Source organism: Notamacropus eugenii, chromosome 2, assembly GCF_028372415.1.
Source record: "Notamacropus eugenii isolate mMacEug1 chromosome 2, mMacEug1.pri_v2, whole genome shotgun sequence".
In the NCBI taxonomy this organism is placed as follows: domain Eukaryota; kingdom Metazoa; phylum Chordata; class Mammalia; order Diprotodontia; family Macropodidae; genus Notamacropus; species Notamacropus eugenii.
Genome location: NC_092873.1, coordinates 162,324,305 through 162,342,493, shown reverse-complemented (window position 1 = coordinate 162,342,493; position 18,189 = coordinate 162,324,305). Strand labels below are relative to the sequence as shown.

The 18,189-nt window shown below is 35.0% G+C and overlaps 1 protein-coding gene and 1 long non-coding RNA gene across 6 annotated transcripts in view; both read left to right on the top strand.

The window, feature by feature from the left end:
• Positions 1-16,041, top strand: part of LOC140526523 (uncharacterized) — a 43,611-nt gene extending 27,570 nt beyond the window's left edge. Inside the window, exon 3 of the long non-coding RNA XR_011974409.1 lies at positions 109-16,041. This is a non-coding gene — a long non-coding RNA (uncharacterized lncRNA). The remainder of the gene's footprint in view (positions 1-108) is intronic.
• RNGTT (RNA guanylyltransferase and 5'-phosphatase) overlaps positions 1-18,189 on the top strand; it is a 386,087-nt gene that overhangs the window by 291,879 nt on the left and 76,019 nt on the right. The gene's annotated exons all lie outside the window — the stretch shown is intronic.

Sequence of the window (18,189 nt, the reverse complement as noted above, 5' to 3'; positions counted from 1 at the left end):
GTTTCCTGCTGTTTCTCATTAAATCCGGTATTTTGATCTGGTAGTAAAAATTTATAGCTGCTTTCTTCTTGAAAAGTATATTTTAAATACATATCTACTTTCTTACAGTGATTAAGGAATTATTCTGCCATCAGAGAAAAACCAAGATTTTCTTGCTTTCATTTTGTGTGGGTCAGAGACTACCAACTCAAATGAAAATCAGAGACTTCTCAAGGAAGCAAAGCAGCAAGATTTTATTGTGATCTCCCAAGAAAGACATCTCCTCTCTGATAAGTAATGAGGAGAGTGAGGCTCTCGCAGAAGGCAAGAATAAAGATTATATAGTCCTAACCAGAAATCCCCCACCCTTCCTGCTGGCTATTACTGCCATTGGCTGGGCGGCAGGCTCACAATCTAAACACTGCCATTTACCTTAGAAATAAGGAGCAAGGAAGTAGTAAAACAGCCAATGTAAAGCTAACACAACGCTCATAACCTTATTTGGCATACAGTATGCTGAGGTGGCACTCCAAGGTGAGGGGGGTGTGTGGGTAAGTTTCAAGTTTCTTGAAGGTCACATAATTTCTGGGAGATAAAAACTTAGATAGACCTAACTACCTACTAGAAGCCTATTGTCAAGTACTGAGACGTCTTCACTGGCTCTTTTTCACTCAGTTTTATATACTTTAATTACTATATCTAGGTGAATTGCCAACTTTATATTTTGGGATGCACCAACTTACTATTTTTCTTTAGTATGTAAGGAAAATAAGTTACAGAGATATTAAGGTACTTAAGAAATATTAAACATGCTGTGCGTGCTTTCTTGTGAGTGTGTGTGTGTGTGTCTGTCTGTCCTCTCTATATCAGTGCCTCCTACAAAAAAATAACACCAATGACATGCTACATCTAGGTTTTTATGTAGTCATGATATTTGAAAAGAAGGAAAAAAGCATGCCATATGAAATAAAAGATACCTGGAAAAAGTGGATAAAAAACCAAATTGAAAAGATAAAACAATAGTCCTTCTACTAGATGATATCACCACAAGCCCCGTTTGAAGATGGTACCAGAGAGGAAAATACTCATGTCAAAGAAGGAGTGGGAATTAGGGTGGATGAGATAATGATAATGAATGATGGAGAAAAGACAGAACTAGTTAAATCTTATACTTATGTTTTCTTTGCCAAGGATAATTATTCTTGAGCTAGAAAGGGTAGAATAAAAATGTCTTAACAGCAATTGAAACTTCAGGGAATTAGGGTGATAGTAAGAGAATGCCTAGCTGGTTTGATGACTTCATGTGACTAGGCCTAGATGACCTAGGTTCCTGAAAGTCTGCAGATGTGATTGATGAGTCAGTGTTAATGATCTTTGAAAGACTGGGGAGAGAGAAAGAAAGGGAGCAGAGTTAGAGAAATACAATGTCCTAATTTTCAATAAAGGGAAGTGAATGGGGTTTATAAACTATAGGCCAGTTTGACTTCATCAACAACAAGTCAAGCCAGTTAACTTCATGTTTCTTTTTTGACAAGAGTCACTAGGTCTAGACTGTTAAATTAGGCAAATATTGTAGATATAATTTGACTTGTCAAAAGTAATGACATTTTCTCATCCTGTCCTTTGGACAAAATGGATAAATGTGGGCTAGATAATAGTATAGTATAGTTAAGTGAATTTAGAATTCACAAATGGTAGACCTAAAGACAGGTCTTTAGAAGAGTACTTCAGGAATCAATCCTTGGCTCCATGTTGTTCATTATTTTTATCAGTGACTACACAAATCTTGTCATAATAAAGAAGGCAGATAACAAGTTTGATGAGAGAGACTACAAAAATTTTTGACAGGCTGTAACATTGGATTGATTCTAATAAAATCAAATTCAGAAAGGAAAGATGCTAACTCCTACACGTGGCAGTCAAAAATTGAAACCCACAGAACAAAGTTGAGTAAGACATGACTAGACAACTTGTGTGAAAGGATCTGGAATCTTTTGTTTGTTATGAGGGAACAGTGGAGCCTAACAACCAAAATAACTAATGTGAACTTAGATTGAATTAAGAGAGATCCATGAAGCAAGGATTGTTAGAGCAAATTCCCTAGTCAAAACACATCTATAATATTGGTCTAGGAGTTGGTTTTAGGAAGGCCTTTTTGTAGGGAAGGGCAGTCAAAATAATGAGGGATTAATAGACTATTCTGTTCAACAGATGGTTAGAAGAATTAGAATTGGAATGGTTAGCCTAATGAAAAGAAGATTTGAGATTGGTTGATATAGTGGGTGTCCTCAGGTCACATGAAAGAGGGATAAGACTTGTTCAGCTTTTCCCTAAAAAAGGCCAGAAGTAGGAGCAATGTAGAAGATCTGCAAAGAGACGGATTTCAGTTCCTTGTAATATAGAAGTTCCTAACAGTTCATGTTATCCAGAGTAGAATGAGCTTCTTTGGGAAGTAGTGGTATCCCTCTCATAAGAAATCTTCAAACAAAGAGTCTGTGACCAATTCTGGGGATATTTTAAATGGCACTTTTTTTTTGGTCAAGTCGTTATCAGACTAAGTAATTTCCCAGGTTTTTGCCCACTCTGTTATTTCATCATATATATTACCAGGTAATGTAGTGACTGCCAGTACTGTACTATATTTAGCAGCCCTTTGGAATTTCTTGTCATCTTGGGTTATTCTTTCTTAAACTATATTCAGTAAGAATGATAGATGCTGATTAAACCTTCTCTTTATTTTCAGAACATCCCAGAATCTTGAACACTTTTGCAGTTGTTGAAGTTATCTTTTGATCTATTCTAAATGGTGTTTCAGTAACACTGGTTGGCATATTTGTTCAAAACCATTTATTCATTTCCTTTTTACATTGAAGTAGTGAATATTAGGAATATGTCAACTCCACTGTCGAGCATTTCATTTCTAGAACTGTTACTTTAAATTTCACTAAGACTGGAAAGAAATGAATGTAATCTGAAATATCTTAATCTTTCAGGTGTCAGTTCTGGTTTAAATCTGCATGTCAGAATATTTTACCCCAAAGGAATGCCCATGTATGTTTGTTTCTCTTTTCCTTTCTTTTAGATTTAGAATTAGCATATTTCTCAAGTAATACATTTTTATTATGCTCTGACTTTATGCCAGTGGTTTATTTAATTCAACAAACATTTATTTAAGTCAACAAACATCTATTAAGCACCTATTATGTGAACAACATTCTACAAGGCTGGATCAGTATTATCCCTTAAGAAGATCACTGTCTTTTTCTTTATTATTTTCTAACATATCTTTAAAATCATAGTATTGGGAGATATAATCAAAATGGCATATCTTCCCCACCAAAACTCTTCCACAAAGATCTAGAAAATGTAACCAGACCAGATTCTGATTGGGAAATCCAAGAAAACGTTACAGTGAACCATTTTTTTCCAGCTTAGAGTAGTTTAGGGATAGAGACAGAAGTTTGCAGACACTGGAGACAGGGTAACCAAGAATACACTGTATGTGGAACATTACAATGCTCAGGGACTGAAAGGGTCTAGACTGGGCACCAGAATGAACAAATCCCAGAGGATCCCTGAACTAGCACAGGATGTGTGAACAGGTGCCATTTGGCAACTTTGTTACTTACTGCCCAAGTCCAGGTTAGAGGGGTTCCTGAGTAGAGGTGACTTGCACAAAGCAGGTTGGTTGTGCAGAAGAGCAACCATTAGCAATTTCCTATATGTATACTGAGCAGAAAACATGTTCAGAAGCAAAGAGTAGCTATGTGACTGATTCCAGGGGCAGAGCAGGCCTTTAGTTGTAGCCTCCAGCTCAGGGTGGAAACCTATAGTGGAATAACCAGGGTAGAAGTAGGAGACCAAAGGGGAACATACAGTTCAGTAACTCTAAAGCTGTAGAACCTCACAACAGGATAATACTTACTGAGTCCATCAGTAGTCTACTGAAACACCCAGTGAAGGATAACCTGACAGCTTGCAGAGCATAAACCATTAAAGGAAGCATACTTTACCTTGGATTAAATAACTTTAGGAGAACTGAAAGCTTGTAAACCCACAATTTGAGCTGTGAAAGTAGCAGGAGAATATAAAAGGACAAAAGCTCAGGTGAGACATTCCCTGCAGAAATACACAGAGTCCAGTACTATGATAAAGTCCAAAGTTAAGAAGTAGGCTAGAAGGATGATCAAACAAGCAAAAAAAAAAAGAATCCCACCATAAAGAACTGTTGTTGCAACAGGGAAACTCAGGCTACGAAACCATAATAACTAAAATCTCCAAGCAAAATCTCAAAGGAAAAATGAAGATTGGAAAAATGAAGTCCAAGCAGAATTCCTGGAAGAATTAAAGCGAGAGTTTTTCATAAAGAACTAAAAATGATTTTTAAACAAAATGAGAGCAATAAAAGACAAAATTAGAAAAGAAATAAGAGTTATGAAAGAAAGATGGAAAGAGAATCAGCATTTTGGAACAAGGAGTATAAAACTTTTACCCAAAAAATAATTCCTTGAAAACTAGAATTGACCAAATAGAAGCTAATGACTCAATGAGACATCAGGAAATATTTAAGTCAAAAAGCAAAAAAAATAAATGTGAGATACCTCATAATAAAAACAGCTGATCTGGAAAACAGAGCAAAGATTCATAATTCCTCCCTCACTGCCTCCTCCAAAAAGGAAACTGGAGATATTTCAAGAAATCATGCAAAAAAACTACCCAGATAACTTAGAACCAGAAGACAAAGTAGACTTTGACAGAATCCACTAGTCACCTCCTGAAAGAGACTCCAAAGTAAAAACTCCCAAGAGTATTTTAGTCAAAATATAGATTTCCCATGTTAAAAGGAAACAGTAGTCAGAATTTGAGTACTAAGGAGTGACAGTTAGGATCACACAAGATTTAGCCACCATTATAAGGGAGCCAGGGAGTTTGGAATTTGATATTTCAGAAAGTAAAAAATCTAAACTGACATTCCAGAATAACATCCAACAAAATTGAATCTGATCCTACGGAGGAAATAAATACACCGTTAATGAAATAAAGGACCTCCAGCCATTCCTGATGGAAAGAAAAGAGCTCTGTAGAAACCTTGACATATAAACAGAGGAGTTAGAAGAAGCATTAAAAGGTAACCGTAAGTGAGCAATCATAAAGGACTAAACAAGGCCACACTGTTTACATTTTATACAATAACAAAAATATTTAGAGGATAGAAGTTATTTTATTGCACTAAATGTCAAATCATAGTATAGTCAAATTAAACACCAAAGAAACCAGATTGTCCAAATACCCCTGAACAGGTAGTAATCCTTAGCATTTGAATGACATATAATCTAAATGTTACCTTGAGTAGAGAAGTTCATGATTACCCATAATAAATATTTTAACTTGAGGGGAACTATGCAAATATAAAGTGAAAGTTGAAGTTCTCATAATTTTTTCCCCCTTACATTCCACCTTACATATTCTTCCACCTACTCTTCTTCTTCCTTCTCTTTCTTTTTGCTCTCTTAGGAAATGGGAAAACCATAGTAGGGAGTGAATCTTTGAAGTGGTAATGAGTGGAAAAACACTGGGCTATACCTGAAGAAACCACACTAATCTTAGCTTAGAAGATTCGTATAAACTGAGTGATTGAACTATGAAACCTTTTTCCTTTAAAAGTTCTAAATCCCTGAGACATTGGTTAATTTATAGCACAGTACATTTTATATCTGCCACATTTATGTAATGATTTAAAATGTACGAAGTTTTTATGAGCTATGTGGCACTAAGTAGTAGTAGTAGTAGTTCACATTTATATTATTTTTTAAGGTTTACAAAATACTTTCCTTCTAACAATTTCATGAGGCAGATGATGAAAATATTATTATCCTAAATTCATAGACAAGGAAACTAGTGCGTAAAGACATTGACTTATCTTAGATCACATGGCCACTCTTCGTGCCCAAGTTCAAATCCAAATCTCTTTTGACTTCAAGTTCAGCGCTGTTTCCATTATACCGCACTGCCTAGGCTCTTGTTTTCATTGTCATACCAACTAACTTCATAGCATACATAAAATATTTGTTACTGTTTTCAAGAATCTGTCATAAGCTCAAGCAAAGCAGATGCATAGAGGACTATTTGTATGATCATCTTCACATATACAATAAAAGGGAGCCATAGTTAGAAAGTATATCTTCTAAGAAAGTTATGGGTACTTTTAATGTGTTTCAAACTCAATATGAGTGAGCAGGATGATATAGTAAAAAGGCTAATGAAGTCTTGGGTTACATTGGAGGGGCATAGCTTTTGGAAAGAGGGAAGTAATAGTTCCTCTGTACTTTGACTTTATCAGACTTCATATGTCATGGGATTCAGCTCTGGGCATCATAATTTTAAGGACATTGACAATCTGGGGAATGTTCAGAGGAGGACAGTCAAGATACATGGTGAAGGGCCTTGAGGCTATATCATAAGAATCACTCGAAAATACTGGAAATCTTTAACCTGAAGGAGAGAAAACTCAGTGGAAGCATGATGAAAGTTGCAAAGGGCCAATTTATTATTGGTGTCAGGAAAAGCTTCCAAACAATCAAAGCCATCCAGAAATAGAATGGCTGCTCAGAGAGGTGCTGGGCTGTACTTCCTCAGAGATTTTCAAGCAGAGGCAAAATGGCCACTTGTTGGGTTTGTTATAGAAGTGATTCTTTTCTTTTATGCACTGATTATATGTCTACCGAGTTTCCTTCCAGATCTTAAATTTTGTGAATTTTTTATTTCTCAGCCACCCTCCTAGTTTCAGAATTACTATGGTCACTAGTGTATTTTTTTCCTCCCCCTTAAGAAAAGTTTATTCACCTTAGCCCAGGACTTAGTAAAATAGGATGCTGATGACGATGATGATGATGCTAACGTCACCTGGCATTTATGTAGTGCTTTAAGTTTTATGCAGAGTTTCATAAAGGTTATCTTATTTTTCCTCACAATAACCCTGTGAATTAGATGCTATTGTTATCCCCCTTTTACAGATGAAGAAACTGAAACTTAGGGTTCAACTCAGGTCATAAAACCAATAAGTATATGAACCATGATTTGAACTCAGGTTTTCCTGGCTCCTAGTGCAATACTGTAAAGACTACATTATGTTTCCTTTCATACTAGCAAGATATGATGTCATCTGTCGAGAATGAGATGTTGAGCGTGGGACTTGAGATGAGAGGCCTTGAACAATCATAATGGGGGGCTTTTTCTAGAAAAAATATTTGGAAAAATCACCAACATAGACTGAAACCTATGCAAAGCTAATATATGTAGTTACCTGAGTCTTAAAGAAATTGTGACTTACTCTAGTTGCATGAAGAGGGATTTTGAATCCAGTTTTAGAAGATCTTTGGATAATAGATCTAAACTTGGAAGGGTCCTTAGAGGCTGTCTTCTTCAGCTCCTTTATTTGAAAGATGAAGAAACTAAGACTCAAGAAGGTGTGGTGTTTCCTAGTCCAACGTTTTGTTCTCTGCTCCTCCTTGCTCACAGAAATCATTAAGAGAAAAATATAAAATTCTTCCATAGGGAAATGAGGCTTTAAAATGGATTTTAAATTTTATTCTTTGAAGTTTATTAAATTGTTAATTTTTATTACAAAAGAAAGCATAGTTTATTCTTAGTTATTATTTCATTTAATTCTATTTCATATACTGCTTGATGTTGTCTGAGTCTAGTTAAATGGTATGGAAAAGAAACAAATGTAATATTACTATTTTTTCATGCTTTTATTGAAAAAGACCTTTTCAAAGGTGATGGTATCTGTAGCCTACTTCCAGAATTCACATTAATCATTTAATAGAATCAGTCAGTTGAAGGATATTTTGTGTTTATTCACTAACTGTAATGCCATTCATTAGAAATAGTTAAATTTTATTTCGCTTTAAGGAATATGAAACCTTTACACATTATCTTCTAGAAAATGCAAGCTTAGAACTACCATTTAATTTACATACGTAATTTTCTATCATGGATGTTGAGGCAGTTTGAGCATAATACATAGCTATCCCTAATGTCATCAGGAAAAGGCTTTTCCTCATTTGTAGGTATTTCATGCCTCCTTATTATTACTCATTTGCTTTAGGATCTGAAATTAGGTTTTTAATGTTTGGAACAGATTATAGTTGTTTAATTACTGAGTGTAAATCATTTCACATTTTGTGTCAATTTTAAATGAATTTGTCTAGACAAAAATCAAAGATAAATAATTTAATTAGTAATGAAAATAATTAAACCAAAAATAATTAAAGCAGACTAACATACTGGTAAGTTTGTTTTAGATTTAAGGAAATTCTTAGTATTTTATAATTAGTCACAAATTCTTTCAGACTAAACCTCTCAAATGGAAGCACAAAATGGGTTAAGATAATAGTTCTTATTTTTTAATAGAATCTAATCAGCTGAGTTAAATGCTTCTGTAAAATCTTTAAAGATGTGGCCAATTAATATGCCGTTCTCCTTGAACAAAAGAATATCTTGACTGAATTATGTAAGCAGATTTTTGTTGAATTGTTTTTAAATAATCTGAATTTGAATTATGGTATTATGGGAAGAGGTATAAAGTCAGTAAGGAGTGGTTTTTTTTCAAGGTAAGAAAATTGATATTTCCTTGGTAGTAAAAATTAAAAAATACCCAGAAATTTTATAGCTGACATATTTTTGTACATTTAGGAAAAGATTGTATATGGAATTTACACCGCAGAAGTGGTATTGAAACTTATATTAATTGTAAGGAGCAGGCTAATGTAATGAAAATTACATGAACAAGACACTTTGGCCATTGATTTCATTTTGGTTTTTGTAACCCAGGTGTCAATCAGAGCTTCATTCTATAGAATCCTGTTGCTGTACATAATAGGTCTAGTTTAAATTGCTCTGGGAAAGAAAAAAACCCAGATATGAAGTAATTCTACATTTTTTAAAATAAAGAATGTAGGAATCTGTAATGCATTTTTCTTTTTGATTGATCATAGCTATTATTGAAACAGCAAGTAACGTGACTTAGTGCTGTAATTTAGTCTGAAAAAAATGAGTTCTGAATTACATCCAGGCTGCATAAGTTTCTGTCTCCAGTCTCTAGAGTATCTTTTGTGCTTCTTTTTCTGTAGTGAACTGCTTCCTTAACGTAATGTTGCTACATTTTCCCACTGGAAAAAGAAGTGTAAAATTCTGACCCATATGAAAAGAGAAGGATGATTTTTGTCAAAAAAAAAAAAAAAGAGGGGGAGGAACAAAATCTAGGATATAAAATGTTATGCAGATTCCTTTATCACAGGAAAGGATTTATTTATTCATCTGATTTTAAAATTTATTTACTGATTCTTGATGTTACATATGAAGATATTTTCTGTAGAATAAAATCATAAGAATGAAAGTAGTAAAAAACATTTTTTATCATTTTACCTGAAAATTTGCTACACTGAAAAGAGTGTCAGGGTTGGGTCATGCCCAAAGGGATGAGAATTTGTGAATATTATTATTATTTCAGATTTGATATTAATACCAGCATGTCATTCCCTCACTATTTGGTTTGCTAGAAATAAGGGAAAAAATAATTCTTGGGTTCATTAGGTAGAATTTCACCCATTGATTTTTATGTGCTTAATGATATTACAGTTAAAAATCCATTTTTTAGCCTGCCCTGCTTCATGTTTATAACCACAAGGAGCACAACCAATAATAAATCAGCTTTCCATTTTGAATAACTATAGCTCCATTTCAGAATGATTTCTGTGTAGATTAAAGATAGTCATATTTTCTGTGGCCGTAATTAGTAGTTTTTCAAAATTTGGGGCATCAGATATATCCATTATTAATGTACTGCAGTTTCCTTTCTCAATTTTTGATATAAACCATTGTTCCCCTCTCCTTTAATTCTATATGTTTACTGTTACGTTTATTCCAAAGAACATATTCCCTAACAATTTTGACAGCTCTGAAGATAATAGTGCATTTAATTATACTAAAGAATAAACTTCTGCCAATAATTTAATGGAAGAAAAAAATCAAAAGTCTTTGCAAGTTACATCTCGATTCATTCTTCTTCAGATACTTGGTTTATGACTATACATTAAGGGTTATGTCTCCACAGTACTGTTCCTGTGTGTTGACAGATTAGTTCTTTACTTCAAAAACAGCATTACATTTTAATTTAAAGCTATGCAATTATGATGTAAGAATATCCTGCCCTAAATTTAAAAAAGTGTTAAATTGGTATTATCATCATCATCATCAGTTAACATATACATAATAGACTTAGATCATATAAAAGTCACTGTGATAGCTATTTTAATATTTTAAAATAGTATATTGCAACTAGAAATATCTTACAATGTTCATAGCATACTTTTTGATAATCATGTGTCTTGTGTTATGTAAATGCTACCTTTACCTGATCATAAGTCCTGAAATAATCCTTAGGCTCAATAACTTTTCAATTCATGCTATGGAAAAATGAACAAGACCATTTTAAGAGATAAAACTACAATAATACCTCAGAAATGTTTTCTGCGGTGTCAACCTAGAAGTCAGTCTTTAATGGAACTGTATCCTGTCTTGTATACAAAATGTGTATGTATAGGTATCCTATCTTGATCCTTGTCTTTTCAACATTGTAATGAATTGATCAAATGGCACCTAATACTTCATTTCATCAAATCTGTGATCTCATCAATGTGAGTATCTGAGTGGTGCAGATTTCAGTGCACCTGCATTTTGTCACTAATGTATGATACCTTCTTCTAGGTCTTTTTATATTTTGTGGATTCGAATGTAGTACTCAGGCTGTTTATCTGTTATTCCTTGCTCTCATTACATGATCACAGATCACCACCTTTTTCAGTTACACATTTCCTGAATGAAATTCTATCACTTCTTGTGTATAGGTCATCTTCCTTTATTATCCTTTTAGTCCCTCAATAGTTTTGATTCTTCAGAGATTGTGGTGCTCTGAAATCCAAAATTATACAATATTACTGGGAGAATATTTTTTTTTACAAAAGTTCTTTTTAATTTAGTTTTTTAAAATAAAGCTTGGCTTTATTAAAAATATTGTGTCATTCCCCAAATACAATCTGACTCTTTCTCTTCAACTCTAGCTCTTAACTTATTGTAATGACCCAAGGGTGCATACCAACTATATGCCATTGTTTGGGTAGTAGGAATTTTTCATCCATTTAGCTTTCCTGTATGGATCATTAGACTAATTTCTTTTTAAGTAATCATGAATTGCAGTGAAGAAGCAGCATTCAAGAGATTTATGGAAAAGATAATAACAGCTAACGTTTATATACACATGTTAAGGTTTGCACAATGCTGTACATGTGTTAACTCATTTGGTCCTCACAACAATTAACTTCATTTTACAGACAGGAAACTTAGACACAGAGAGCTTAATTGACTTGCCTAGGAACACACCGCTGCTATTTGTCTAAGGCAGAATTTGGATTTGGTTCTTCTTGATTCTCACTTCCATATTTTATCGCACTGAATCATCTAACTGCTTCTCACACTCAGTAGATATCCACAAATGATTTACTGATGCAATCAGCAAATATCCACAAGTAGGAGAGTATGAAAAATCTCACCTTTTATACTAAACGGTTTTCTGTAGTAGATCCTATCATTACAGCTGTCTGAAAGGTGCACCAAATACCAGATATTACTGTATTTTTAATTAATATTTTTATTATTTATTGACTTTTTAAAAGTATTTGCTTCTGTAGAACAAAAATGCACAGATGACATGTATAATGTAAAACTAGAAGGAATAACTAGCATATATAGCAGAATTAATATCTAAAAGTTACTTAAGGCGGAAATAGTAAAATTAACAACATGAAACTAAAGAAAGGATGAATGTGAATGCCATCAGGTTTTTTTTTAAAAAATCTGTGAGTCAGAGCAATTTATTTGAAAAAGACTTAGGGATTTTAGTGGGCTACAGGTTCAAGAGTGTGATGTAACAGTCAAAAAGCTAATATGTTCTTAGTTGGAAATAATAGAAATTTAATGTACAGAGCTTTATAATGTCTTGCTCACTGCATACTTGTAATACCATGTCATTTCTGGATGCCACATTTTTAAGGGCAAAATAGAACATGTCCAGAAGGGAACAGCTTGGATGACAATGGGATTTGAAACAAGAATGTGTGGGAAGAGTTGAAGGAATTGGCAATATTTAACCTGTAATAAAAAAAAAAAAAACTTACATATGTGTAATAGCGTAAAAATATTTGAGTAGCTATAATTTGTAAAGATATTAGATTTATGTGTGCCTCATGCCAGAGGGTTGTGCTAGGAGTTGCAACGTGAGACAGATTTAGGTTCTGTATAATTAAAAATTGTTTGACAATGAAAATGAAATAGGAAGTCTAAGAGTAGGTTATGTTTCCCTTCACTGGAAGTCTAAATGATCACTTATCAGGAGTGTTGTAAATGGGTTGACTAGATGAATTTTGAGGTTCTGGTGACCTGTGTGCTTCCATGATTATATGTATTTTCTCTTGAAGGTTTGAACTCTTTAGAATTGAAATGACCATTTACTTGTATCTAAATTCCAGAGTCTTTCATCAAGTTGAGGTGGGAGTAAGGAGAGAGTACTAGAGCAACATAGAGAAATGTGGTCTAGAAGATAGCATAAATAGGTAGATCAATCTAAATGGCCCAACCCAAAGAAAGAATAGTCACTAATGATCCACTGCCAGCATGAAATTACAACAACAACTAGCATTTCTGTGGCACAGATGTCTCATTTTATCCTATCAACAATCGAGGAAAATCAATGCTATTATTACCTCCATTTTTACAGAGGAGAAAACTGAAGCAGATTGAAGCTAGTTGACTTGCCCAGGGCCATACATCTGGTAATTTTTGGAAACTGGATTTGACTCTTGGTCCCACATTTTATCCATTGTGCCATCTAGTTGCCTCATAACTACGTTGGGTCAATAGAGTGACCCAGGCAATCTATGCTTGACCCTATGCTTAGCTCTGTACTCTTTAACATTTTTATGAGTGACTTGGCATAGATGGAATTCTTGTCAGTAGCAGCATTTATATAGCACTTCAAGGATTAGAAAATGCTTTACACATGTTATCTCATTTGTTCCCCATAGTAACCCTGTAAGCTTGGTGTTATTATTATCCTGTTTTACAGATGAGGAAAATGAGGGACAGAGAGGTTATAATTTTCCCAGGGTCAGTTGTGAGTATTAGAGATAGGATTTGAACCCAGATTTTCCTGATTCCAAGGCCAACAGTAACAGCTGTGTCACATAGCTTTTTTATTATTATTATCAAAAATATGTGATATACTGGAATTGGGGACTAAATCTATTAAGGTGAAAATCAGCTTCACAAACACAAAATGTGGGGAGGAATAGTTTATTTGAAAAAGATCTGGGTATTTTTAGTGGACTGCAAGCTCAATTTGAGGCATTAATTACAAGTAGCAGCCAAGAAAATTAATTAGTTGGGGGTGGAGCCAACACGGCAGAGTAGAAAGACATACCTGCTGTAGCTCTCCCCCCATAAAATACCTGTAAAAAATGACTCTAAAGAAATTCTAGAGCAGCAGAAGCCACAAAACGACAGAGTGAAAGATATTTCCAGCCCAATACATCCTGGAAGGCCAAAAGGAAAGGTTTATCACACCTGGTTCAGAGCAGAGCACAGCCCAGCCTTGGCTGCATGGCAGGGACAGGATTGGAGCAGGCTTCAGGTCTTGGAATCATGGGTATCAGCTGTGGTTCCCAGATTTCTCCACCTACAAATGTGAGACAGCTTCAAAGGTCAGTTAGCAAGCTCCTTCACCTGGGTGAGAAAGGACCAGGGGTCTGAACCTAGTCCTGGCCCCAGGGTGATGACAGCCACTGAGGCAGCAGCATCCATTTTTGGAGTCCTCTGCCTAAAGACCCTGGGGGAATCAAGCAGCCTATCTGGGTCTCAGTCCTGAGTGGAGGTAGGAGGGTGAGGAGTAGCACTGGTGTAGTGGAGCTGGTAGAGGCTCTGGAAAGGGAACCCTACTTGTAGATTGTGGGCAGAAAAGCTTGTGGTTGCTACCAGAGCAAAACACAGACCAGGAGAGGAGTAAACTCCTCTCCCTTGATTGGAACACCTTGGAGGAACTGAGAATTTACAGGTCCCTAGAATATACCCATCACTTGACAAAGGACTCAAAAGTCAAGTAACTGGCTGGGAAAATATGCCAAAAAGGGAAAAAAAATAAGACTATAGAAAGTTACTTTCTTGGTGAAAAGACATTTTCTTCCATCCTTTCAAATGAGAAAAAACAAAGCATGTCATCAGAGGAAGACATAGAGGTCAAGGCTTCTACATCCAAAATGTCCAAAATAAATATGCAATGGTCTCAGGCCATGGAAGAGCTCAAAAAGAATTTTGAAAGTCAAGTAAGAGAGGTGGAGGAAAAATTGGGAAGAGAAATGAGAGTGATGCAAAAAAATCATGAAAAGCAGGTGAACAGCTTGCTAAAGGAGACCCAAAGAAATGCTGAAGAAAATAACACCTTGAAAAATAGACTAATCCAAGTGTCAAAAGAGGTCCAAAAAGCCAGTGAAAGTAGAATGCTTTAAAAAGCAGAATTAGCCAAATGGAAAAGGAGGTTCAAAAGCTTATTGAAGAAAATAGTTCTTTAAAAATTAGAATGGAGCAGATGGAAGCTAATGCCTTTATGAGAAACCAAGAAATTACAAAACAAAACCAAAAGAATGAAAAAATTGAAGACAATGTGAAATATCTCATTGGAAAAGCAATTGACCTGGAAAATAGATCCAGGAGAGATAATTTAACAAGTATTGATCTACCTGAAAACCATGATAAAAAGAAGAGCCTAAACATCTTCTTCCAAGAAATTATCAAGGGAAACAACTAGGAATATTTTAGCCAAATTGTGGAGTTCCCAGGTCAAGGAGAAAATATTACAAACCACCGTAAAGAAACAATTCAAGTATTGTGAAAAAAGAATCAGGATAACAGAGGATTTAGCAGCTTCTACACTAAGGGATCAGAGGGCTTGGAATATGATATTCCAGAGGTCAAAGGAGATAGGATTAAAACCAAAAATCACCTAACCAGCAAAACTGAATATAATACTTCGGGGGGAAAAATGAAATTTCAATGAAATAAAGAACTTCCAAGCATTCTTGTTGAAAAGACCAGAGCTAACTAAAAAATTTGACTTTCAAATACATGATTCAAGAGAAACTTGAAAAGGTAAACAGGAAAGAAAAGCCTTAAGGAACTCATTGTTGAGTTTACATTCCTACGTGGAAAGATGTTATTTGTAACTCATGACACCTTTTTCAGTATTAGGGTAGTTAGAGGGAATATACATATGTGTGTGTGTATGTGGGTAGGTATGTATGTGTATATTATATGTGTGTAGGTATGTATATAAGTGTATGTAACTGTAGATATGTACACACACAGACAAACACAGAGGACACATGATGAGCTGAATATTAAGGGAGAATATCTTAAAAAAATAAAATTTATTGTTGAGTGGAATGTACTGGGAGTAAGAGAAAGGGAGAGGTAGAATGTAGTAAATCATCATACAAGAGGGAAGAAAGAGCTACCATGGAGGGGAAGAGGGAAGAGATGAAAGGAAATAATTGAGCCTTTCTCTTATGGGATTTGGCTTAAGCAGGGAATAACACACATTCAGATATGGGAAGGCAAAAGGGAAGGGGATAGGAGAGGGAAGATAATATAAGGGACAGCAAATTGGGGAAAGGGATAATCACAAGTAAACACTGTTGTGGGAGGACAGGGTAGGGGAGAGAATGGAATAAATGAAGGGCAGAATAGGACAGAGGGAAATGTGATTTAGTCTTTTACAACATAACTATTATGGAAATGCTTTACATTGTTGCACATGTATGACTTCTGTTGAATTGCTTGTTTGCTCAATGAGGGGTGGAGAGGGAAAGAGAGCATGGAACTCAAAGCTTTAAGAATGAATGTTAAAAATTGTTTAAGAATGAATGTTAAAAATGCAGCTGGAAATTAAGCTATACAGGCAATGAAGTATAGAAATCTATTTTGCCCTTCTGGAAAATTGAAGGGAAGATGGATAGAAGAAGGGTGGGTAATAGAAGGGAGGACAGACTGGAGGAAGGGGTGGATGGAGTGCATGCTGTCCTGGGGTAGGGGGTGGGGAGGGATGGAGAGAAAATTTTGAATTCAAATGCTTGCGGAAGTGAATGTTAAGAACTGAAAAATAAATAAATTATGTATTTAAAAAAGAAGTTAATGGGTTGTGAGCTACGTGAAGAGAGGCATAGCTTCCAGGAATAAGGAGATGTTAGCCCCATTGTATCCTGTCCTGTTCAAACCAAATATGACGAATTATTTTCATTTTTGAACCTCAAAATTTAGTATTATGATTGATGGGTAAGCTGGAGAATGTCCAGAAGAAGAAAAGAAGATGAAGGACCTTAAGTTCATGCTGTATGATGATCTTTTTGAAGAACTGGGAATGTTGAGCTTTGAATTAAGAAGATTCAGGCTGGGAGTGGATGCTATGATACCTTGAATTACCATCACTAAGAAGAGGTGTTAGATTTAATTTTGTTTGGCCCCAGAGGGCAGGTAAATTATAATACTTAAAGCTATCCCAAAATGAAATTGGTTTTCTTAGGAAATAGTAGATTTTCTCCTTCTGTCCCCCCCTCCCACCCATAGACGGTTTTCAACCAAAGACTAGGGGACTATTAATCAGATATGGTGTTGTGGCATTTTCTTTTTAGGTGTAGGCTGAACTACATGACTACTGAAGTCTCTTCTAATTCCCAAAATCTGTAGATCTATTCTCCTACATGACCCTGCCTCTCTTTAGAACTTTGCAAAAACATTTGATCTACAGAAAGAAGTCCCACTAAGTATACAGTGACATAGAGCACATTTGCTAGTCCCATTATCCCTCCCTGTCTTTGTGATTTTTTCCAGTTTCAACTTCTGTTGAAATTTAATTGCTCATGTTGATTTGTAAACCTGGTCTCAGATAAACTGGTCCATATTTTCTAGTGGAAGGCATTTTTAAAGGCAGGTTGACCGTATTTTTTTCTTGGTGAAAAGTCATCCTGATTTATTCATTTTTCAACATAATATTTTTCCCTAATTACATGTTAAAGCATTTTTTTAAGTTTTGAGTTCCAGATACTATACGTTTCTTTCTCCCTTCCCTTCTACCTCCCTGAAAGAGTAAGCAATCTGATTATAGGTTGTACATGTGCAATCATGTAAAACATTTCCTTATTGAGAGAGAGAGATAGAGAAAGAGAGAGCACTGGTTTGCTTCAGTCTGTATTAAGACAATATCAGTTCTTTTTCTGGAAGTGGATAGCAAGCTTAGTCATGAGTCCTTTGGGATCGTCTTGGATCATTGTTTCGCTGAAAATAGCTAAGTCATTCATACTTCTTCATTATGCAGTGTTCTCCTGATTCTGCTCACTTCACTTTGTATCAGTTCATGTAAGTCTTTCTAGGTTTTTCTGAAATCATCGTGTTTGCCATTTCTTATCACACAATAATATTTCCATTTCAATTAGATACAGCAGTTTGTTCAGTCATTCCTTAATTGATGGGTGTCCCTTTGATTTCCAGTTCTTAGACACCGCAAAAAGGTACTTTAAATATTTTTGTACAAATAAGTCCTTTCCCCTTTTTTAAAAAATCTTTTTGGGATGGAGACTTAGCAGTGGTATTGCTGTATCAAAGGATACGCACAGTTTTATAGGCCTTTGGGAATAATTCCTAATTGCTCTCCAGAATGGTTGGATTAGTTCACAACTCCACCAATAGTACATTAGCATCCCAGTTTTCCCACATGCCCTCCAACATTTATCATTATCCTTTTTTTGAAATATTAGTCGTGTGTGTGTGTGTGTGTGTGAAGTGGTAACTCAGTTTTTAAATTTGCATTTCTCTAATCATTAGTGATTTAGAGCATTTTTACATGACTATACATAGCTTTGATTTCTTTGTCTGAAAACTGCCTGTTCATATCCTTTGACCATTTATCATTTGGGGAATGACTTGTATTCTTATAAATTTAACTCAATTCTCTATGTAGTTGAGAAATTGAGGCCTTTATCAGAGATAGTTGCCAAATTCCCCCCCTCTTCTGCTTTCCTTTTAATTTTAGTTGCATTGGTTTTGTTT